This window comes from Notechis scutatus, chromosome 5 (genome assembly GCF_049901735.1).
Source record: "Notechis scutatus isolate UNSWTSFEM ecotype Mainland chromosome 5, rNotScu1.2, whole genome shotgun sequence".
Taxonomy (NCBI): Eukaryota; Metazoa; Chordata; class Lepidosauria; order Squamata; family Elapidae; genus Notechis; species Notechis scutatus.
In genome coordinates, this window is record NC_142013.1 from 46,661,247 (window position 1) to 46,687,197 (window position 25,951).

The 25,951-nt window shown below is 35.6% G+C and overlaps 1 protein-coding gene across 1 annotated transcript in view; it reads left to right on the top strand.

Moving 5' to 3' along the window:
- Positions 1-25,951, top strand: part of CXADR (CXADR cell adhesion molecule) — a 225,769-nt gene that overhangs the window by 139,629 nt on the left and 60,189 nt on the right. Inside the window, exon 3 of the mRNA XM_087966661.1 lies at positions 4,042-4,164. The gene's annotated coding sequence lies outside the window, so the exon portion shown is untranslated. The remainder of the gene's footprint in view (positions 1-4,041; positions 4,165-25,951) is intronic.

The window sequence follows — 25,951 nt, forward strand, 5'->3', positions numbered from 1 at the left end:
AGGTGTGTTCTGTTCAGGTGGGGGTTTGGTTGTGCTCAGGTTGGTCTTAGTTACTGGGGGATTTGAGCTGGTGAGCTGTGATCTTGCTGTTTGGCTTCGAGTTCGTGGTCGTTCTGCATCTTCATGGTGGGGGTCAGTTCGCTTCATGTATGGCTCAGAGGGGTTTGAAGTGGGTAGTGATGCAGCTGCAGTGCGGCTTCTGGTCATATACAAAGATACAAACAAATTGAAGGAGCCCCAAATTGAAGGTTTGCAATGACGGGTGACAGTGGTGATCCCATAGGGGCTCCTTCAATTTGTTTGTATCTTTGTCCTTTGTATATGAAATATGTGTTGGTTAAGCAGTGTTCTGTTAGTTCCATGAGGTGTTTAGCTGGTTGGTATTTATTTTTGATGATTTCAAGGGTCTCTTTTATCGGGACTTGAGTGAATAGTGAAACCACGTCGAAACTTACAAGCAAGAAGATCTGCCCCTATGGGATCACCACTGTCACCCCTCATTGCAAACCTGTTCATGGAAGAATTCGAATCCAGAGCCCTGGCCAATGCCATCCACAAACCCAAACTATGGTTAAGATACATCGATGACACATTTGTGATTTGGCCCCATGGAAAAGAAAACCTAAACAATTTCCTAACACACCTAAACAGCACACACCCCAAAATCAAATTCACCATGGAAACGGAAACAAACAAACAACTACCATTCCTAGATGTACTAATCTACAAAAAAACAGATGGCACACTAGGACACACCGTATACCAGAAGAAAACACACACTAACCGCTACCTCAACGCCCAATCCCACCACCACCCAGCACAGATAAACTCCGTGGCTAAAACACTAATTACCAGAACCAAACGCCTGGCAGACAAGACACACATTAAGACTGAACTATGCACCCTGACTAAAGTACTGACAGCCAACGCTTCCACAAAAGCAAAATCACCAGCTTGATCCACAAAAACACACTGAAACATAATAGAGACCCAGAAGATGAACAGACCTATGGAACAGCTGTCCTGCCCTACATAAGAGGTACTACAGACAAAATTAGTAAGGTACTACACAGATATCACATCAAGACTGCCTTCAAAACAGACAGAAAAATAGCAGCCATCCTTAGCAACCCCAAAGATAAAATTGACCTGGAAAACCAAGGCATATACGAAGTCCCCTGTGCATCATGCCCAGCCACATACATTGGACAGACCAATAGAAGAATAAGTACCCTGCCTGGATGAACACAAAAATGCAGTCAAAAAGCTGGAACACACTTCCTCACTAGTCCAACACATGGAAGCCACAGGTCATAGCATCAACTTCAATGGCACCAAAACCCTAGCCACTATAGAAAACCCTAGCCACAGAATCATCAGAGAAGCCATAGAGATTGAAAAAAGACCAGAAAGCATGAATAGAAGAGATGATTCCACCATGTCAATCATTTGGAAGCCTGCACTCACAAACAAAAAAATCTCCACACCACAAGCCAGGCAAACACATGGGCACAAACAGATCCCCCCTGATACCTCCAGCTCAAACACACCCCAACCAGGCACCCAGATGAAACCCAGCTTCCTAACTAATGATAGCCGTCCATTTACCCGAAGCCAAGCTGCACTAAAGGCCTCCAATAAAGTAACACAATGCTGCCAGCCAACCAAGATACAAAAAGAGCCAAAAAACAGATAGAAGATATTAGAGACACCAATCAAGCATAACACAGCAAACTCCGAGACCAATAAACACAGACCAAGACTCCCAACCAATCAGGATGAAGAAAAAACCATTCTGGCACAGCAATAGGCTGCCCCAAATTTAAATCTGAAACCACTGTAAAAGTCTGACTCACAGACTAACACTATACAGAAGCCTGATGATGGCAGATGAGATTCTGCTGAAACGTTGCTACAACTAAAGAACAACTATATATATATATATATATATATATATATATATATATATATATATATATATATATATATATATAATATATATATATATATATATATATTTTAATTAAATATATTAGCTTTTTTAAAACAAATCCTATTAGTGGTCCTCGGGATTTAAAAGTATGACATTAGTGGTCCCTGAGGTCCAAAAGGTTGGCGACCCCTGGTATATGCTATGCCAATACATTATGACATCTTAGATCCTTGGCAAGAAATTTATGCATATGAAGGCCAACACTAGTTAAAAAGTTGGCAGCTATGATTTCACATTTTTCTATATATTGCAATAAATAGAATGTCTGAGGAAAAAGGAAACAAAGATAGTACCAATAGTAATTGGTGCCTTGCGTGCAATTGCAAAACAACTGGAGCATTACTTGAACACCACTGGCTTTGACACAATCACCATCAGTTAATTGCAAAAGGCACAGCTTGGAACAGCTTACATTCTGCAATGATACCTTTTATATCTCAAACAACATTTGTCATCTCACATCCTTGAGAAGAACTTAATAGGCGAATAAAAATGCCAAATCAAACATCTGGCTAACTTTACAACATAAATAAATTATTTTCCCATCAATAAACATATTTAGAGCCAAATTTAATGCAATAGACAACAGAAGCCTTCAGTGTGACACTGATTAAGATTTGGACAGTTCAGACAGCAGCACCAGCCAGCCACAGGATTCTAATCAACTCATTAAGGTTGCAGAATTGAACATATTAATTTGTGGTTATTTTTTATTTATATATCAAATTTAGAAACTTCATATCTCCCCCATGCTTTTGGCAGTGTAGAAGTAACATAAATACATAAAACTATATAAAAATGATTTAGGAGGCTAGTCAAAATTCAAAATGATAAGGTAGGAGGGGGCCCCATGGGTATTAACCAGCCCTATGATGGTGTGGTCCTCTGTGAGCCCCAAGCAACATAGCAAAAACAGGTCTTTAGACATTTCTGAAAGGCCAAAAAAGTGGAGGTCCACCTGCCAGGTGGAAACAACCAGAACCACTTATGAATAAGCCCAAGTAGATATTTATTGTTGAACACCTACATTACAAGAATCTCACCAGACTGTATTGGGAAATGACAGGTATAGGATTGACCTCAGATGTTTACTTAACTGAATCAATTCCAAGCAGGAATATCTTTACCCTAGAGATGCCCCCAAGTCTTCAGCTGGACATTCCATCACACATTCAAATAAACAAAACAATTATCTGGAATAGAGTGGCTGGTAACAGCACCAAGTGCTCTAACTAGCAAGCGATCCATTCACTATCTGTCCACTTTCTGATATTTAAACTACCATTATTTCTGTTCATATGATCTCTGTGGCTATACTGAAGAATCTGTCAGGGTTCTGGGTAAATATCTTTGACTGATTCTAGTCTATAACTTATATTAGAGTAAGGTTCATCTAAAAGCTTGGTAGGATCATCTGACCCAGGACATATACTTGCTTGCTTGCTTGCTTCATTGATTGACTAATTATTTATTTATTTATTTATTTATTTGATTTGCCAATTGTTTACAAGATAATGAGTATAAGCGTATACATAGTTGTGAATACATGAAATGGGTACATATAAGAAAAATAAAAGAATAAGAGAAACAATAGGACAGGGATGGTAGGCACGTTGGTGCGCTTATGCACGCCCCCTAGTTATTAATTATGTACTATCATAATTATAATAATAATAATAATAATATCATACTATTATTAATTATGTACTATCACTTGGTGACAATTCTTGGTGAAAACAGAGATCAGTTTCTCCATGACCATCTGTCCTTAACTAAGATATGATACTTATTTCCCTTAATATATAAAATTAATATCATTAATTTGTCTTATTTTGTTGCCTTTTCCTCTTATTTTAATTATTATTTATATTAATGCTATGTGTACAAATCCATTATTTTTTGACTGACCTCAAATTTTCCACTAAAACATAAATATTTCAGTACTTCAAAAATTAATTTCTTAGGCTTAGGAGCAACTACAGTATTTTCACATCTGGGGTTTATTTGGCTTAAAATGTAACTTTTCCCTCTCTCTTTTCTTCCTGCAGAACTATTACAAAATGAAATCATATATGCTGGCTAATTAGCGAGGCTATATAAAAGATTTATAATGAAGCAGCTAAGACTTCAGCAACTTGAAGAATTCAGACAGATTTATGCCACTATATAAGGTAGCACTCGGCTTTGTTTTATATTTGCAACACCTGTAATAAACACAGTTAAGATTTCAATGATTTCTTTGTTTACCTTAAGTAGAACATTGGAGGTAATCTATCTCTACCAGTATGTGATTATTAAAAAAAAAAATAAAGCATTTCCTCACATTACTTGGATATAGTCACCCTTGGATGAACTTCACCAAACCATAAATGACTTATACTGTAAGAATAACAAGCCCATTGTGTGTAAAGTGGGGATACAAGCAACTGAATAGAGCTTTTGTAGCTGTGCATATAAGTAGCATTATGATATTATATTTAGTTTGATTTGCACAGATGTTTCTGATGAAAATCTGATATTATAACAATTCTAATAGCAGATAACATTTGCTGCACTAGAAAATACTTCAAAAGTATCTAATGCAACCATCTAGAAAATCTTTTACAGCTATCCTAACAGGCATGCCTGAACTGTAGTGCTCAAAGGACAATATTGTTCAATGTTACTATATATGAAAAAGTGAAATTGCTGATCTAAAGGTTCTGTTCCTTAACACTGAAAATGTTAAGGAAAAGTTCTGGCTTTTCTTTTTTTTTTTTTTAAAACAAGTTTTATTAAAAGTTTCAACAACAAACAAATCATTACATATTGAATCTTTCCCTGTTTTTCTACAATAATTTCCCCAATATTCTCATAAAACACAAACAAACACAAACAAACATAAAAAAAATCTTTTAGTAAAGTACCTTGGCCCCAGTTACCTCTCTTTGCATGGGCTAAAATAATAACACATATCACTCTTCACATTTCTATCTTATTTAATCCATCTTAATTAAATCATTAAATTGTATCTTTTGCCCATTCATTTATCCCTCTATCTCTTCTTATAATAAAAGAAAAATTTCTCCTGAAATCACTAATCAGAGTATGATGCCTTTCTATCCTCCCCTAAATTAGTAAAATTAACATTCAACATAACAAATACCCAATTTGGTTCTGCTTGGTACATTCTATCCACCAAAAATGTTTAAATACATTGTATCCTCCTTTCCTTCGATATTTTATTACATTTTAAGAATCAATCATTAATAAAAACTTCAACATTTTAATTTCTTATTAAATCTTAAAGCATTCTAATTTACTATTTCAAATATAAATGTTACAATACCATCTTCTGTACCTTAGCAGAATCTTTCTTACAGAAAATTATATTTCATCCTTTATCTCTAAAAAATCCCTCTTCTCCCATCCAATTTTAAAGCTTTGAGGCTTTTCTCCGCCTTTCCCCTTTCTTTCTTCCCCCACCAAATCTTCCTACCCCCTTCTTCTTCTAACCTCTGCCTTGCTGGGATCCCTTCTCTGTTGCATTCCCTTTTTCTCTTGTTTGTTATCATTATATTTACTTTGCATCATATTTTTCTCTTTCTCAAATGTTTTTTTAGATCTTAAGTCCTTCATTTTCCTTGCTCTCTTCCTTCCTTCTTCCTTAGATAAGTTTTGGAATTCAATGAAGATGGCGTCTTCGTCTCTTCCTTGTTGTTCTTCTTCCATTTCCATCTGTTCCATTGTCTGTTGGTAATTGACCAGCGCCATTTCTAGAAATAGAAAAGCTTTTTCCATGCCATCTTTGCAGATTGCTTTTGTTTGCTCATATTCATCCCTCAGGTCTTCAAAAAGGAAAGCCATTATAAATAAGTCTTTTCTTTTCTTTATTCCTCTTTCTTCTTACACCAACCAAATATTCCGAGAGAAAGGCAAAACAATCCCAAAATCCACAATCCTCAATAAATCCAAGCAAGCCAAAATTCCCCCTTCCTCTTCCAGGGGTGGTATCAAACAAATAAAAAAAAGAATCCAAGTCTATATTTTAAAGCCTTATTAAGATTGTATTTCTGTCCTCAAGTCTTCAAGGCATCTCCTCCAACAAGATCCAAATTTATATATTTTCTTTATCCTCTCCCTTCCGGCTTAATTCCGTCGGAGGGAGTAAACTTTCCTTCAGCACCTCAAAACAGCCGCTTTTTTTCTCTTGTGGAAGAAATCATCAGAAAACCATCTTTTCCAGGAATTAAATTAAATAAATCTCAAAGCCCTGGGTCGACCAAGAAGAACTTTTACTTTCAATAACTTTCTCTTCTTCCTCCTGCATACTTGCCCGGCTGTCAACTTCTTTGTGGCGGCCATTACGGACCGCCGCTGCACCGATCCTGGTAACAGGGGGTTCTGCCCCGGCCAGGGAGGGGGTCTGCAACACCCCCAAACCCTTCCTCCGGATCCCCCTTACCTTCAGCTACCCCTGCAGGGCAGCCTTGCTCCGCACCCGTCCGGTCGAAGCCCCAAAGCGGCTAGCGCGGCAGGATCGCGCAGCACGCGAATCCCCTACCTCGTGAAGCCGACAAACCGAGAAACCAAAAGTTCTGGCTTTTCTATATGCTCAAGGAATATTTTAACTTTTGTTATTAATACTGCCAAACCTACAACTGGATAAAAGAAGCTTTTTGATAATATAAATATGCTTACCAAATCACAGCTTGATGAGCACTCTCATTTTCATTTTAGGAAAATTAAGAGAAAAAGTGAGGTATTATAAACTTTATTTATTATCATAAAGTGCTAAATCATTAGAGGGAAGATAGATTAACTCTCCCCTCCCCCCCAAAAAGGTGGCAATCCCAAAGGAAATTACTGTATTTTTATGGATATCTTGAAAGGAAATATCATTTGTGGTAGAATTTTAGTAACAGACATAAATTGTAATGATTTATAAGGTGCTTTTAATAAATACAAGAAAGCTTAACTTAGCTTTATAAATCTTCTAAAAAGAGAACCTTTGGAAACAGTAGAAAGATTTATTTGTGCAAGAAAATGATTTTTTGTGTCCAGGTTTTGTCAATGATTGGAGAAGGGAGACTCAGAGAAACAGATACAAGTAGATACAAGTGTTAGTTATATGTATAGATATGTAGTATTTAAAATCTATTGAAGCTTGTTTATTTGTGTGAGATGTGCCATTGTCAGAAACTGAAAAAATGCAGCAAGGTCAGAATATGAGAGCGTGGGAACATTCCTACCAGATCAGATGTGATAGTCAGCTAGATGCTTTAAGGATGCCTTCAAACCGTGAAGAGTGATATAATAGCTTTTCCAGGACACTGAAAAATAAGATACGGTGCTATAGTTTAGGCTTTTACTATTGGTGTGGCTAGAAAGTCAATAGTGTAATTCAAACAGGTAACTAATAAGGAAAAAAAAAAAGATCTAAACACTATTCTGATATCCTGTTAAAAAACTAGGGCCTGCTCTGTAATATAAATTAGTGGAGATGTTCACAGCATGGGGATAAAAATTACAGACAGAGATCAATTTTCTATAAATAAACCAAGGGGGCTGATGATTCTAATTCCACCAATGCCTGGACTTCTACTGATAATGTTGGTAGTTTTAAACACTGAAAATCAATGTACCATTCTGCATTCTTCACTGCACCCCCTACTTTTTGTATTCCAGACAATAGCAGAATCTTGAATGTATCACATAGAAGTGAATAAGCCAAGCTCATTTGGCTGTATTCAACTAGAAATTTAAGGTTAGCATCTTTTTCTAGAATCAGGATTGGATTGCATAAATCTTTGTGGACATTAGAGGGCAGCAAAAAGATACAAAAATGCCATCTCCTGTTCATTGTGATTTTTGTAGCCCAGTCTTACTCAGTGGTGGGATTCAAAAATTTTTTACTACGGGTTCTGTGGGCGTGGTGTGGCTTGGTGTGCATGGCTTGGTGTGCATGGCAGGGGAAGGATACTGTAAAATCTCCATTCCCACCCCACTCCAGGGGAAGGATACTGTAAAATTCCCATTCTCTCCCCACCTCACTAACCTGCTTTCCAGCTCCATTCTCCTATGAAGGGCAACAAAAGAAGATCCAGCCGATCAGCTGGGACTCAGGAGGCAGAAAATAGATGGGGCAGGGTCATTCAGAGGTGGTATTACGAACTACTCAAAATTTCCACTACCGGTTCTCCAAACTACTCAAAATTTCCACTACCCGTTCTCCAGAACTGGTCAGAACCTGCTGAATACCACCTCTGGTCTTACTCTAAACAATTGTTGGTAGTCTGTGCATTAAAAATATATAGACAATCAACATCCTGCCTAGATTATGGAAATCAGCAGTGATTATGGGCATTTATTAAGGCTGTATTTTTCTACACATTTTATTTGCTAATCAGATAAGCACTAAGGATATGAGGAATTTTCAAAAATCACTGTTTTCGCTTGATTGTATTTGCTTCGTTTTGCCATAGACCAGTATTTTTCAAACTTGGCAAATTTAAGATGTGTATATCAATTCCCAGAAAGAGACTTCAATTAAATGTAATGACCATACTAGATACTGTTTTAAGAATAGTTTGAAAACAGCCATGGTTCTAAACCAGGAAAAAAAAAACACCTAAAAATAAAAATTCCAGTTAGATAACATAAATGTTTATCACTATTTTTCAATCTTGGTAATTAAGATGTGTAGACTTTAGTTCCAGAATCAGTCAGCATGCTAGACCACTGCTTTGGAGCACCTCTTTTTTCATTGTACTCTGTTGGACAAGAAAAATACAAATGGCTGTTTGTTAAATTGGAAGCCTTATCTGAATATGTCTTATCTGTCTGACTCAACTCTTGGCTTACCACTACACAATTTCTTCTTTCTCAAACCTCCCAACTACAAAAGACTAGAGTTTAAGTAGCATCTCCTGCAAAATTAGCATATATAAAAGCAAGAGTAGGGGTGCCCATCGCATATATTAAAAGAAGTCAAGATGATTACCTCCACAGTATGAGGAAGGCTTTGCCCACAAGTTAAAAAGAAGAACATCCGTAGAACATAAGGGTAGGACTGTTAAATGCTGCCTCCAATCTTAAAACAAAAACAGATTGTTAAAACACCATTCAAAGGCAGATGACTCTGCACTTGGCATATATAGCAAACCAGCTGTTGAAATACTGTAGGTCTTTTATTCTTAATCTTACTATTTTGGTAAGAGCTGAGTTTTTGGAGGTAAATATCTAAAATAAAAGAGAAATGATAACAACTTCAAAAATATCTCCTTGTTAAACAAGGCAACTGAAACCATGACAAATTATGGCCAAACTGTTAGATTTAAAAAACAAAATACTCTGCTATGGATATCAATGTGTGATCTATTCGTTTTAATATGTCTAAATAATGTGCTAACTCATAAGTAAACCACATTGTGAAATTGTTGTTCTCACTTTTTTTTTTATAAAGCATGCCACTGTAAATCTGGTGTGTCTTATTTTTAATGACACCCTTCTTCCTGAAAACTGAACCCATAGAATAGACTTCTAAAATAACAAAATAAAGTATGTTAGGCTCCTGTCCTCCTTGAGTTAAAAAAGAGTGTTATAACATAGAAATGTTTTATAAAATTAAACTTCACATCTTTTAAAGCAAGAAAAAAATAAAATATTGAATCCCAGGATCAGTAGATTTGATAGCAATACACAAATGTTGTTAAGGAACAGAAATATAGGAGACATCTCAACACTGGAAGAGACATTAGCATAAAACAATGCAACTGAAATATTTTGGTTATAATAAAGTGAACTATTTTTGTCCTAAATGGAAAATATTTCTATCATTTCTCCAAACCTGTTTCTCTTAAGGAGAACTCTAAATTCTTGACATTTTGTAATTTCAGGTATATTTATACATCATATTTATACATCATAACCAATTTAGTGTTTGGTCATCATCACTATTTCAACTGACTGCTATCCTTGATCAGATTTCTTAAAAAAATATGTTACTGGAATTGGCATTGCATAATTCCTACAAAGCCAAAGTCATTTTTTGTGTCCATTTTACACCTGATTCTAGCATAGTTGATTTATATGCTATTAAACTCTTGTTTCTGTAATCCTTACAGTAGCTAAAGAAAACAGTGCACCATAGTGTAACAATTTTTGAACCATGATACTTCGGAATGCATTCAAAATCCAGGACTCCCGAAAAAATGCTTCAACTGCTAAGATCATGTGATCCTTGATTTAAACGTTCTGTGACAATATCCCAGCCAGTATATCAATCCCTCATTCCCTCCCCATTCAGCCAGCATCCACTTATCTACCAACAGATAAAAAGGGGGGAAGGGAAAGAAAAGGGGAGGGGTGGGAAAGAGAGGTGGATGGGGAGGAAAGGCAGGCAGGCAGGCAGGAAGGAAGGCAGGAAGAAAAGGAGGGAGGGAGGGAGGCTCCTTGCCAGCTTCCCATAAGAAACTCAATGGGAAAATCAGCAGGGAGTTGGAAGCACTTGCACTATCATTGTTTTTTTTTATCAACTTATGGTCATTACGTTTCTCTGTTTAGATAAGGAAATGTCCAATTAAAAACAGATTTCATTTATTCTTCTTTCTAACTACTGAAGGAAAAGACATTAGTCATTTTATTCCAACATCTGTGGGTTGATATACCTGTATCATATCTCCCGCTATCGAATACTTTTTTAAAAAATTATTTATTTATTTAGCTTATGGCAAATACATGGACTTATAGTGGTTCAAATGTTAATGTCCAGTCCACCCAACCATTCAAGGACAGGGAGGTCTATGTTGAAAAAATCAGACATTTTTTAGAAAAGATGACATTAAAAAAATGCTTTAACATACTTTAGAAACCATGTATACAATTCTGTTAATTGTACTTTTATAGTACTACAGTTATTTTAAAAATGTGTGAAATCCTGCAAAATTATCTTAGACTAGTCCTCAAATTCATAATAATATGAAGTAAGAATTAGAAACTATTGATTATTTAGAAGTTGAATAATCTGCTAGATTTGAGGTAAACACAGCAACAACATTACTATGAATATAAAAAAAGTTATATTTCTGCTCAATTGCAGAAAATTGTTTCTTTCCTTCCCCTCTTCTTTCCCCTGCTTAACCTAGAACTCCTTAGACCAGTGGTCCCCAACCTTTTTGTACCAGGGACTGGTTTCAAGCAGAAATTTTTGCAAGGACCGGGGGAGAGAAGAGAAGGAGGGGGCTTTTCCTGTCGCCGCAGCTATTCCGAGCGCCCGTTTCACCCCCACCCCACCCCGCCCACCCGCGCGCGCTTCAATCCACAGTGTCCCGTTCTGCCTGCCTGCCTACCTGCCTTAGTTTCTGGTTGTTTGGGAGCAGCTTCGGCTGAGAATAATAACTATTCGCCTCTTTTACTCAGCCGAAGCTGTTCCGATTCAACCATTAACGAAGGCAGGCAGGCAGGCAGGCAGAACGGAGCACTGAGTTGAACCCGTGTGCACGCGGGCAGGCGGGTGGGCGGGGTGGGGTGGGGAGAAACAGGCACTTCGGAGCCACTGCGGCGACAGGAAAAGCCCCCCGCTTCTTTGAAGCAGTTTCTTCCTGGGCTGGTGGAGGAGCGAGAGAGCGACTGAGAGAGGAATGAGGCGGGAGGAAGCTGAAGCCACTGACCCAGAGAGAAGGACAGGCTTCGGTTGCTTCCTCCCTCCCCTTCTTTCATTTGTGTCCTTGATCCCGATCCCAGCAGCATTCACCGAAGGTGAAGAAAGCCGCCATTTTTAAAAAAATCTTTGCGGCCCGGTAGAGAGTGCTCCACGGCCCGGTGCAGTCCGCGGCCCGGTGGTTGGGGACCCCTGCCTTAGACTATTTAATTTTTTTCTCCACAGAAACATAAGCAGTTAGTTACCAGTATGTTATGCTCATCCATTTCTGTCTGTAACCCAGTCAGGGGATTTTGAAAAGGTGGATATGGAGTAAAAAAAAAAAAAAAGCCAGTTTTATGAACAGAGGGCACCTCACCGTTCCTCACAAGTTGCAATTGTAACCTATATGTAGAAAAGAAGGCCTTTGACTGATGAGTTGTGTCCATTATTTTGCTGTTTTACCAATCCCTGAATATCTCTGAACCTAACATTTTTGCTTTGTATGTATGTACTGATTTTCTTTTAACAGAGTCACATGAAATACAGCAATCCAAACAGGTTGCTATAAAACACGAATAACTGTCACCAGTTTACCTTTCAAAGCTAAATTTGAATTAATGCCATAGCCAAACTTTTTTTAAAAAATCAGAAATAAAAGCTTTGATAAAGTATTTATCCAACAATGTTCCTAACTTGTCTGAACTGAATTTCAAGTAAAGGAATATAGTCTATGGCACAATTTGGTCTATGACACTATTTTGGAATTTCTACAGACTTGCATAAATGAGTATTACGTTCAGTTCCAACTATCAATATAAACAATGTTCAATACATTCTATATAGGATTCTATAAAAGCTGAAAACCATGGATCCTTGAGGGAAAAAATAGAATAGAATAGAATGAAGAGAAGAGTGAAAAAGTAAAGATCCAGCAGAATTTGCAGGTTGAAAAAAGGGAAATAATTAACCTAGTGCCACAAAATAAGCCACCCCTCTTTTGCAAATGAATCAACTTTATGTTTGAATAAAATGGGTGGAATTTATAGTGCAATGCTATGTTCGTCACCTTATCTCTTTCTTTTCTTTTCTTTCTTTTCTTTCTTTCTGTTTTTTCCTTTCCTTTCTTTTTTCCTTCCTTTCCTTTTCCTTCATTTCATTTTGGCATCACCTGACTCCAGAATCTGTCCTTCTCATGCTGTTGCTGTTAAAAAAAACAATTGCCTGCATCTATTCCCACCACTTTTTATAAATGTTTTCAGAAATATGCACTGGCATTGGAAGCTTAAACAGAGCAAAGAAACCTGAGTATTACAAATTGAATGCTTATTTCTTGATATTTGCTTTTATAAAATGTCCAGGGAATGTTGAATTCTTCCATATTAAAAATTTTACAGACTAAATTAAATCATATCTTTTGTTTTGAGAAAGCTAAAGAAAGTGAGATGGTGTCAGAATCTGATATGGTATGATTATTTTACAGCAGAGCTACAACTTTACCATTGCTTTCCCCCCCTAAAAGTTATTGCATGTGTCAATCAACATATGCTTTGTTTAACTTTCCCCTGCTTTCATTTTCAATCATATTGCTTTTGTTAATTGGAGTGTGATTGCTCTGTTTAAAAAAAAAGATCAAAGTAAATAAAACTGTTGTGCTATTGCAAACATAGTAAGAGAAGTATTTTTTGTAATCCTGTCTGATCAGAGGGCTGCTCAGCAGACTAAACAAGATACTGCTGAGTTCATATTGTACAGATGTACCATTCTTACACTGTTAATCTAAGTGATTTAGAGTCAGATAATTGGATGGAAATATCTCAGATTCACAGATTGTTCTTTGTAAGATATCATCTTTTTAGAGGTAAATTTAATTTGCTCTCTGAACAGCAAAACTTTATACATCTCAAAATGCCAAAGTCCCTATATATACTCCAAGGGATTGCAATTCTCAACAGTCACTAAATGGAGAAAATTGATAGAGAAGATTAAATCCAATTTTTTGCAACATATAGTAGATCTGATAGTACTTGCTGCTCTTGGCCACCAGTATTTTGAATTTTATCCAATGACAGAAAAAGAAAACCCCAAACATTATTCCCTGACTACCATACTTCCAAATTAAATGCAATTTTACTTTACAATTAATTCAAAATATTAGGGATAACATTTTTATGCAAGTGGCATTTCTTGAATACTGCTGATTTTCCATTACAAATATAAATATTAATTTTGGATCTAAGCACTTTCAAAACATTTTTAAAAGTTTCTTCTGATATATGTAATTAACAGATTTGCTGAGCTTTCTGTGACCATTATAAGAGATGATCTCAGTCCCAGCTCAGTAGCTAACTTTCCATTACATATTTTCTCATTTATTTGTTTGGAAACTATTGTAGATTGTCATAATGGCTATGCAAAGGTACAATTGCAGTGATCCTTTGACATATCATAAGAAACAAGAGTTTCTAAGGTAGAAGATTGGCTTACTGGGGCATGATTAGATCAATCACATGAATAGTTTAAAAACAAATATTTAAGAAAGAAAGAAAAACTGCCAACTGGAAGATAATTGCTGGAGGTGGGAAGCCGTGTGCCAGGAACTGTAGCCAATGGGACCTGAGGCTGCTACTAGACTGGAACACCATTGTGGAGACTGAAGAGTTTAAGACTGCTTGGAGTAGAAAATGATGGTTTTGAATTAAATCTGGAAAAACAGTTGCATGGGGCATATGTAATGGGCTGGTGCTAAGAGGACTATCACATCATGTCTTATTTACTTAGGAACTGTTGGGTAGCCATACTATGATGGGCCAAGCAGAAGGTGTAAATATGCCCAATGTCTAAGAGTTTGTTGTACTTGTAGCCCCTCACTAATCTTATTGTATTAAAACAGAAAAGTCTGAAGGAATTTTTATTAGAGTTTGGACTCTGTGGGCAGTCTCTTTGTGATTGTTTTTCTGAAAAAAGACCTTCTGCAATCTGGAGGAAAAATGTATTTCAATGAAAAAGGCATCGAACTTCTGCATATCTTACTTTTCATCACTACAAAAAGAGGTGCTGAGGACAGAGATCTAAAGTGTGCATGAATGTAGGTTATCCTGCATTCTTCTCTTTTTCTTTCCAATTTGAACTTTAGAAGCTCAAAAGAGATCACTATAACACAAAGGCTATTTGCCTAATAGCATGACCTCCTTCAAAACACTGACATTATTTCATTTGACAACCCACTCCTAAATACAGGAAGACCTTGACTTACGACCATAATTGATCCCAAAAGTTATGTTGCTAAGCAAGACAGTGTCAAGTGCCTCATTTTATAAGCTTTCTTACAGTCGTAAGTGTGACAAATGGTCATAAGTCCCTTTTTTCAATGCTTTGGTAACTTTGAGAGGGCACTAAAAGAACTGTTGTAAATCGGGGACTACCTGTATATGCTCATTTGAGTGTTTGTTTAGCTTAATCTGTGACTTCCTTGAGAAAATCACATTTAACATGAAGATGGAAGCATTGCTGACAACCTTGGGTTCTTGTAATGTTAAACTAATGTTTACTATGTTACTATGTTTTCAAGATACAAAAAATATGATGCCAGTAAATCTGACATATGGTACAAACTTTCCTTCTGCTAAGATATTCAGAACAGTTGCTTTTCTAGGTTTCCATTCTTTGCTAAGTCTGTTGTGCATCTTTTTCAGTGGTTCAGTTGAAAACCTTGCCTCTATTTCTGCTGGTGTTATGACATTATCTTTCCCACTCTTTTCCAGACCTCCTCTATTTTTTGGCTGCATTCTCTTCTTTATATTTCATTTATTTCTGTACAGACATGATATTATATTTTCTACTGTCAGATTTATAAAATTATGCCACAGGAGTGCTGAGTGAACAAAATTTATGACAAAATAATGGTTTTCTTCGCCTCTGCAGCTTTCTGTGGAACCCTATCATTACTACTTTCCTTTCACATTCTTCCACAGATTGATAACATGTGTTTCATGACTGGCACATACAAACATATACAATCAAAGAAAACGAGTTTATTAGAAAGAAGAAATCTGCCCTACCTTTGTCCTTGATATCTATTGTAGAAAGATCATTTTCCTTGTTGTAAGTGCAGGTCAAGAAGTATGCATTTACTATACTTTTGATCCTATTCACCAGTAGAAGTTTTAGAATATGGTAAGCAAAATACCTTTTCTTATTATTCAGACTACAATCCCAAGATTCTTAGGATTTCTTCCTCATTCTGATTCTTGCAGGAAGAGTGTTTTATTCTTTTCCCTTTTTTCCATTGTCACAAAAATGAGTTTAGAATGCAGGTTTTTTATCTTAAACTTCTAACTGTTTGAATAAAAACATCATTTTTAAACATCTCTTTCTACATAATGGACATGGTTTTACACAAACATATTTAGTCTGCTATCACCCAATCAGATTACATTTCTGGCAGTAACATGGATGATTTGGATTCTCACTGGATGTACACATGTATGATTAGACAGAGAAAGGAAGAGAGGAAATTACATATATTTCTGATATTAGAAATACATAATAAAGGTTGAAACGCTTTTTTAAAAAATGCATAAAAAGAGAAAACTTAGCTTGTACAGTTGTATCAGAATTTATTACAATTTTGCTGGTATATATCAAATAAATCTGTTTTTTATTTACCATATTGGCTACAATTTTAAATAGGCTTTTATCTATAAATCTGAGTCTCTTCTCCTACAAAAGCAGCATACAATTGTCTTTAAAGTAAAATACATTTGTGACATGTAATGATTTAAGATTGAAAGCATTTATAACAAGCTGCCAACACCAAGATACTTAGGCCTATTTGCTTAAAGTTTTAAGAATATAAGAAATATCACAGCACTTTTTGTTTTTCCATCTTTCTTCATCAGTCTTTGTTGAACTTCTGAATATATAGAATAATTGAGTTTTATGTATAAAGTGAGAAGAGTATATTATAAATTGTATAATGCTGATTTCATTACTGTTTCTGTGCATCATGTGGATTAAGTTAGTGCATGATCTTATTCTCTCCCCTTGTATTCCTTTTTTCTGTAATTTACATCAGTCTTCTGGAAAGTTGGCTTCATCAATAGTGATCTTGACTATCCCCACATTTTGTTCTTTTACTTTAAATTGTTTCCATCTGGTACTTAGACTTTTAAATGTTAAGAGTATTGAAGATGATTCCTTCACCCTATTTGGCTTTCCAACATTGGAAATTATATTTTCCAATTAACCAATGATTCAATTAAACTATTATGCTACATGTATTGTCAATCTACTCAAAATCTAAGGAAGATAATTAGGAATAAGCCTCTTTTGCTCTATCTTTCTGATTCTGTACCATTTCATGGAATCTTTTTGAAATTCACTTGGAAAAAAAGTACTCCATAAAATTGTGAAGGATATGGCACTAACTTTTTTTTGTAATAAACCTTTTTGCACAAAAACTTTTTTGGCTGTGAGAAAGTGATTATTTGGCCTGCCAAAAACTTCAATAGGGTAATGGTGGCGATTTACAACTGTCTTTAGGTATTTGCAAATTTCACATTTATAATTTTTTCAACATTCTTGGTAGTCATTGCTTCAAAACATAATTGTAATATAATGATATAATCCAAACACTGGCAACAAGTAGTCCCTAGTCCTGTAAACTTCATTGATGAAATTGATGCAAATCAGACGTTTTCTCTCTCTCTCTCTCTCTCTCTGTGTGTGTGTGTGTGTGCGCACGTATAAAACATTTAGAAACCATATATCTCCCTCACACAGTGATTTTGCGTGATATACAAGTAAATATATAAATTCATACAAGACAAATACAAAACCTGTGGTGAAATCATTAAAATCTTTATTATTGTTGTTGTTATTCACAAATGGAAAATCATAGTTGATCCTGATCATTTTGTCTCTTCACTCCAGCCTTTTTTAAAAAATATGGTAATTAACTTCTGAGACTTCCTTGGGACATGATAAATTAGTTATTTGGTTTGGAATAGTGCTTTTAGGAAATTATTTTACTTCATCCATACAGGTGAAACTCAAAAAATTAGAATATCGTGCAAAAGTTCATTTATTTCAGTAATGCAACTTAAAAGGTGAAACTAATATATTACATGCAAAGCAAGATAATTCAAGCCGTGATTTGTCATAATTGTGATGATTATGGCTTACAGCTCACGAAAACCCCAAATCCACAATCTCAGAAAATTAGAATATTACATGCAATCAATAAAATAAGGATTGTACATTGAACAATATCGGACCTCTGAAAAGTATAAGCATGCATATGTACTCAGTACTTGGTTTGGGCCCCTTTTGCAGCAATTGCTGCCTCAATGCGGCATGGCATGGAAGCTATCAGCCTGTGGTACTGCTGAGGTATTATGGAAGACCAGGATGCTTCAATAGCGGCCTTCAGCTCTTCTGCATTGTTCGGTCTTATGTCTCATCTTTCTCTTGGCAATGCCCCATAGATTCTCTATGGGGTTCAGGTCAGGTGAGTTTGCTGGCCAATCAAGCACAGTAATCCCATGGTCATTGAACCAGGTTTTGGTGCTTTTGGTAGTGTGGGCAGGTGTCAAGTCCTGCTGGAAAATGAAGTCAGCATCCCCATAAAGCTTGTCTGTGGAAGGAAGCATGAAGTGCTCCAAAATCTCCTGGTAGACGGCTGCATTGACCCTGGACTTAATGAAGCACCATGGACCAACACCAGCAGATGACATGGCTCCCCAAATCAACACAGACTGTGGAAACTTCACACTGGACTTCAAGCATCTTGCAGTGTGTGCTTCTTCATTCTTCCTCCAGACTCCTTGGTTTCCAAATGAGATGCAAAAGTTGCTCTCATCAGAAAAGAGGACTTTGGACCACTGAGCAACAGACCAGGTCTGTTTTTCTTTAGCCCAGGTAAGACGCTTCTGACGTTGTTTGTTGATCAGGAGCGGCTTGACAAGTGGAATTTGAAGCCCATGTCCAGGATCTATCTGTGTGTGGTAGCTCTTGATGCACTGACTCCAGCCTCAGTCCACTCCTTGTGAAAGTCCCCAACACTTTTGAATGGCCTTTTCCTGACAATCCTCTCTAGGCTGCGGTCATCCCTGCTGCTTGTGCACCTTTTTCTTCCATACTTTTCCCTTCCACATAACTTTCTATTAATGTGCTTTGATACAGCACTTTGGGAACATCCAACTTCTTTTGCAATTACCTTTTGAGGCTTTCCTTCCTTATAGAGGGTATCAATGATGGTTTTCTGCACAACTGTCAGGTCAGCAGTCTTTCCCATGATTGTCATTGCTACTGAACCAGGCTGAGAGACCATTTAAAGGCTCAGGTACCCTTTACAGGTGTTATGGCTTAATTAGCTGATTAGAGTGGAACACTCTGAGCCTAGAATATTGAACCTTTTCACAATATTCTAATTTTCTGAAATTGTAAATTTGGGGTTTTCATGAGCTGTAAGCCATAATCATATCAATTATGACACATCATGGCTTGAACTATCTTGCTTTGCATGTAATGAGTCTATCTCATATATTAGTTTCACCTTTTAAGTTGCATTACTGAAATAAATGAACTTTTACACGATATTCTAATTTTTTGAGTTTCACCTGTATTAACTTCAAATTGAAAAGGAAAAAAATCTCTAAGCAAAACGATGACTGTGAATTTTATTCAAGCAATAGATCAAATCTTATGCTGGAGCTCAATAATATATTACCTTTATACTTGAAAGAAAGTTCAGCAATTTAGTCTGGATCTGTGACCCTTAAACATAAAGTAACTTAGGTGTTTTATTAAAATTTCTCATCCTAGGAAAGTGACAATTTAATATATATACTACCGCACAGAAGGAAAATTATTATTTTTTCTCTTTTTCATTCTTTGTCACAATTAGGCAATTGTATTTTTCTTATTCAAAATAAGGGCAGCGAAGTACAGTGAAGATACAGAATGTTCTATAACCTTCTACAATACAGCTCATTGAGTGAATACATAATAGTATTATTTCTGTCCATCCATCAAGAATCTCTGTTAATTCATAAATCTACATATCAAAGTTTACTTTGAGGCAATTGAGTTTATTGCTGTCAGTTTAGTTGGGAGAGGTTACATAACATTTTAGATTTAAAATACACATGTGATTAAGATGGTAGTGAGGGCTAGAGGAACACACTGATAATGTCTACAGATCAGAAATTGAAGGAATTTCTAAAAAGATAATAAATGATCTTGTCACAGTTTGAAGCAAGCCAGTTGTGGATAAAGTCCAGCCTTGGAAGACTTGAAATTAATTGATTTTATAATCTTGCTGTCCAATTATCTACTTAAGTTGATAATGATGGGGCACTTGGAGAATTACATAAAGGAAGTGTGAACTTGAATGGGTGTTTCTCTTCCCTTTCTGTTTGAGTCACCCTTTATCTTTTTAGCAACATAGCTCTAAAGATTAATGAAGAGATAGATCAGAACAAGCAATGTTAATCTTTCACCTTCTTTCATTCTATAAAGATCATGAACTGCTTTTTAAATATTTTCTTTCTTTGCTGTCTTTTAGGTATGGGGCAGGGACTTGATGTATTTGGCACATGGGATTTTATGCTGGGGAAACAGGAACATTAAACACATACATTTGAAATGTTTTCATTTAAACTGCAGCTGACTGGAGAACTTATAACATTGTAATGTAATCTTTAAAATATAGTCAGTGTTAAAACTTCTTTTTCATGCTGACAAAAAAACAAAATAAAAAAATGTCATTTTCTCCCCATTTGGTAAATTTGAAATTATTTCCCATTGATTATTTTGACTAGTATAAGCCTATGTATGCATGTGCGCACACATGCACAAACACACACAAACACACGCATGAAAAGAACACTTGCACTGAGAAAATAGAAAACCCATGGACATATTGATGCACTATAATTACAGAATGTTACCTGACATTGAAAAATGACCTTGTATTCTTATATCCCTAGAGCACCTTTAGTTCCTAAGCAAAAGAACAAATGAAACCCCTAAACATCCATAACACATGACTAACTTATTAATGGTCAAGTTTGTATCTTATAAATAAGAAATGGGCAATCTGCAGCATGCAGTTGCTTTCTGAACCCATTGCATAAGATTTTTTATAAATTAATTAAATAGAACACTATTAATAACAACACAGAGATTATATATTCAAGTTCATTGTATAAATCAGATAAACAATTAAAATATATTCCATTATTTTCAATGAGAATTCATTAGAATTAACAAATGTTCTTACACTTCTGTGTGGTATTGTACATCATCTTATGTGGGCATATGGTTCCCTAAAACAATGAGATTTTGAAGGACACATATTGACATCTACTGATAAGAAGATGGTAACTAATCTCCAGATATAATGGTGCTTTGCTCACATTAATTATTATTATTATTATTATTATTATTATTATTATTATTATTATTATTATTATTATCTCTTTTAATCATTATACATGAAACTCAATCAACTGAACATTTAAAAATGTATCACAAATACCAGTGACTGGTGCTAATGGTTGATAAGGGTTGCTGCCAGCATCCTAGGTATCAACGAAGTATCTTCTTAAAATATATGATGTTCCGAGTAGCACAGTTTTTTTCAGTTCCACTGGTGTTATTGCAGGAAACTGCAATTTCTTGATGTTTTTTGTAAAATACTTGGACGTGGTACCAAAGTGCCCAATGACAATGGGTATCACTGTTACATGTTTCATCCATAACCATGTAGTTTCGATGGCCAGGTCACGATATTTCATGATTTTCCCCAGTTCTTTTTCTTCAACTCTGGCATCTCCTAGTACAGCAATATCATTAAACCCTCGACAACCATAATATCTGGCGATCCGTCTGTATTCAAAAGTCCCACAAGATCTTCATCATCTCATTTTTGACAACTTTTTCCACTTTATGTTCCCATGACTTTTTGGATATAGGTAGGGCGTATTTTTTACATAATGACCAGTGGATTAATATAGCAACTCAATCATGTCTAGTTTTGTAGTCAAGTTGCGTGATTTTGCTGCACTCACATGTTAAATGTGAAACAGTTTCAACTTTGTCATTGCAAAGTCGGCAGTTTGGATTGTCAGTGGAGTTTTGTATCATCGTTTTCATGGAATTAGTTTGTAGGCTTGTTCTTGAGCAGCAAGTATTAAATCTTCTGTTTCTTTCTTGATGGTTCTTCTCTTAAGCCATGCCCATGTCAAGATGTTATCACATTTCCCTTCAATTGTTTTCAAGTGCTGTCCATGCAGAGCTTTAGTTTTCCATTTATTTAATCTATCATTCAGCTGTTTTTCCTTATATTATGCCTTTGCTTCTGTTGTTTTTATAATGTTTTCCACTTTCACAGCCTACAGCAATTTTTCTGTACTTTGGTTCACATAATCATTCAAACTTCATTTTTCTTCTTTTACAGTTTGATGGATTTGCAATAGCCCACTGCCCCCTATTCTTCTTGGCAGGTATAACCTGTTGATGTCACGTTGTGGATATAAAGCATAGTACATATTCAAAAGTTTACATGTTTTATGGTCCAGGTTTTCAGTTCAGCCACAGCCCAGTTGATGATTCCAGCTGAGTAATGTATCATTGGAACTGCCCATGTATTAATGGCTTTAATTACGTTTCCAGAATTCAGTTTTGATTTTAATATTTTGCAGACCCTGATGTATTCCTTTTTACTCTTTGACTTTTCCATTCAAGATATTATCTGCTTCCAAAATATCTAGGTAATTGTAACCGTCATTCTTTGCAATGCTTCCATTTCCCAGTTCTATTCCTTCTATTTTTTTCCATTTTTCCTCGCTGCATGGATAGTATAGCACATTTTTCAAGTCCAAAGTTCATTCTGATGTTATTGCTGAACAGTTGAACTGTGTTTAGTATTGATTCAAGTTCAGTGGGGCTTTTTGCATACAGTTTTGAGTCATCCATGTATAGTAGATGGTTTATCTTGCCATGTTGACTTGAGGTTTGGTAGCCCAGTTTTGTGTTTCATAGGATTATTGTCAGTGGAATTAATGTGATGTTGAAAACTACTGTGTTCCCTGTGTGTCCCCTTGGAAGATTTCTTGTCTAATATTGACTTCACCAATGTTCTCCCCATTTGCTGTTAGGACTATTTAAAATAATACCCAGTCTTATTTTCAGAAAAACATGGTGTACTCAAGGGGTATCTTAAAGAAAAATATCTTATGGCTTTCTTTTTCTATCTCTTAGAAAGGAAATCAACCCAAAGAGTTTCATTTGTGTTCATGTTAACATTTGATATTGGAATTAATTGAATATTTGACAGGAACCGAGAATGGAACTGTAATGCACCAAAAAGATTGTACTGTGGAATCTTCACAGCCATATATCCCACTCATAGAAAAGTTTTTGTGGGCTTTTTAAAAGTATACCAATATACCTCAGATTCATTTGATATTCTGAAATAGTCTAAACACTTTTATTAGCATTTTCAGAGAAATCCTCTGCATGTTTTCATTAAGAATGTATACTTGTGTATACTCTGCATGTTTTTATTAAGAATGTATACTTATGTATACACTTACTTATAAATCCTTGCAGAAAAGTAGCACAACTCTTGTAGCTGATGATACAGTTTACTCAATTTCCTACTATTTAAACTACAATCTCAGCACCATTTTTAAATCTTGCAATGTAAATTACAATGTAAATATGTGATTATGTTGGCTCTCATACGCATGAATATATTTTGAGACATCTGGTTGGAAATTCCCTATTTAATAGAAAATTGCAAAGATTGATATAAAAAAGTATTATTGATAAAGCCCTTATTGGGGTGGTGCAGTGGCTCAGTGGACAAGTGCTGGACTTGTCAGCTGGAAAACCAGCAGTCCAGGTTCAAAACCTGAGCTTCACAGAATGGGGTGGGCTCCCATTCTCGCCCTGGCTCCTGCTGACATAGAAGTTTGAAAGCATGCGAGTAGATAAATAGTACCACTTCAGTGGGAAGGTAACAAGGCTCTGTGATGTCATGCTGGCCAAATGACCCACAGAAATGTCTTTGGACAGGACTGGCTCAATAGTCTTGAAATGGAGATGAGCACCACCCCATCCCAGTAACTACTAGAGGAGTAAAATCCGTAGGGACTTCTTTACCTTTTTTTATAGCCACTATTTATCTCAATCAATGGAGAGGGAAAGCACAAACTATATTATGCTCAAAACGTATTGTGGTTACATGGTTTATGAAAATTATGCTGATCTAGCCAGCAATAATCAGTTTTCTTCATAAGATCTTCCAAGTCTGCTTTGTTTTCCTTTGGGTGGTTATGCTCTTATAATTTATCTGGGTTTTGGTTTGATGTTTGATTAGAAGTTTGGAAGAAATCCTTCGACAAAAGAGGGATTGGGAATTCATACTTTTTTTCCATCCAACTCCTATTAACTCATTTTTATGTTACTATTCTGTGCAACTTGAAAGCAGTTTCCACTCTCAAGATTTTTCAGGTCTTGAATAGCATTGCAGTGTATTGAATTTTTAATTTCCTCAGTGATGAAATATTAAACTGATTTATATAGTGTTTCATGTACAATTTCCTTCATTACACCGAACAATAGTTAAATCTTATTGTCCATTAGAGATGTTTAGAACTGCTGGATATCTTTCTTTATTTCTATATGGAGACATAAAAACTGGCTTGAATCTTGCAACATGAAGCAGAAAGACTCTAAACAATTGCTTAAATAAAAGTACAACATCATTTATATGCTATAATTTAGAAGTACCATATTTCCTAATTCTAGAATTATTGATGTTATTCTAAAAATCTTTATTAATCATTGATAGTCATGTAAGTATTTAATGGCTATCACTCTTCTGGTTTTGTATATGATCCAAAGGCATTGGTAATATCTGAAAGAAATGTGTAGAGCATTTAATGTAATTCTTTTATCCAAGATTCAGAATCGTGTGATATTATGTATATATTATATATTGCATAAATAATTATAACAGTTTCAGCTGATTCTGAATGCAGTAATGGGTGTAGTGTGGGTGCATCCATATAAATCAGTGAGCTCCATTGATTTCCAGTTGGATTCTTGGTGCTATTTAAGGTGCTGGTTGTCACCTTTAAGCCTTACGTAGTATGGGGCTGGGTTATTTGTGAGATTGTTTTTGCCAATCCCATTAAATCCAGCAAGGTGGGCATTCTCTATCCTTTTGGTAGATGCCATACACATTTGTGAAAGGAAAGGAAAAAAAAGAAAAGAAAAGAAGAAAAGAAAGGAAAAGAAAAAAAGAAAAAAGAAAAGAAGTTGTCCAACCCTGGAAAATTTCTCCCGAATTCCAAAGTGTGTAAGAGGTATTCTGTCTTTGACCATAAATAATTTTTTAATTTTATTTCTTTGAAATGCTGGGCATAAGAAAGTTATGAATACTCAAAATATTTCTGGAATACCCTAGACAGAACTACTTTATTCCTTCCAGTTTCATCAATATCCTTTAAATATAACTGAAGTTTTTAGAATTTCTTAAATGATTTTGTTTATATTGTTGTTAAGTTATTTCTGATTTGCTACATTAATTTTAAATTAAAAATTTCAAGAGGGTGGGGGAAAATAGTAATACTTCTGTATTAAAATTAGATGTATATTTCCCAAATTGCTTTTTTTATATTGTACCTGGTTAAAAATAGCTAACCATGTAGAAACTAAAATGTATGCCCAAGCCTGAGAAGAAAGTAAGGCTTGAAATAATATAAGATATTGCTATTTTTCTTAAGAAGTTACTGGAATAAAAAACTCTTCTTACCCATCCCTCTCCATACTGTGGAGGTGATCAAAATGCAGGTAGTCCTTGACTTATGACCAAAATTGAGCCCAAAATTCTTGTTGCTAAGCAAGACATTTGTTCTGTAAATTTTACAACCTTTCTTGCCACATTTGTTAAGTGAATTACTACAGCTGTTAAGTTAGTAACATGGATGTTAAGTGAATCTGGCTTCCCCATTGCGCATTGCTTGTCAGAAGATAACAAAGGTAATCACATGACCTTGGGAACAATGTAACCTTCATAAATATGAGTCAGTTGCCAAGTGTCTGAATTTTGATCACATGACCATGGGGATGCTGCAAGGTAATCACATGACCTTGGGAACAATGTAACCTTCATAAATATGAGTCAGTTGCCAAGTGTCTGAATTTTGATCACATGACCATGGGGATGTGTGAAAACTGATCATAGTCACTTTCTCAGTGCCATTGTAACTTTGAATAGTCACTAAATGAACTGTTGTAAGTCGAGGACTATCTGTATTCTC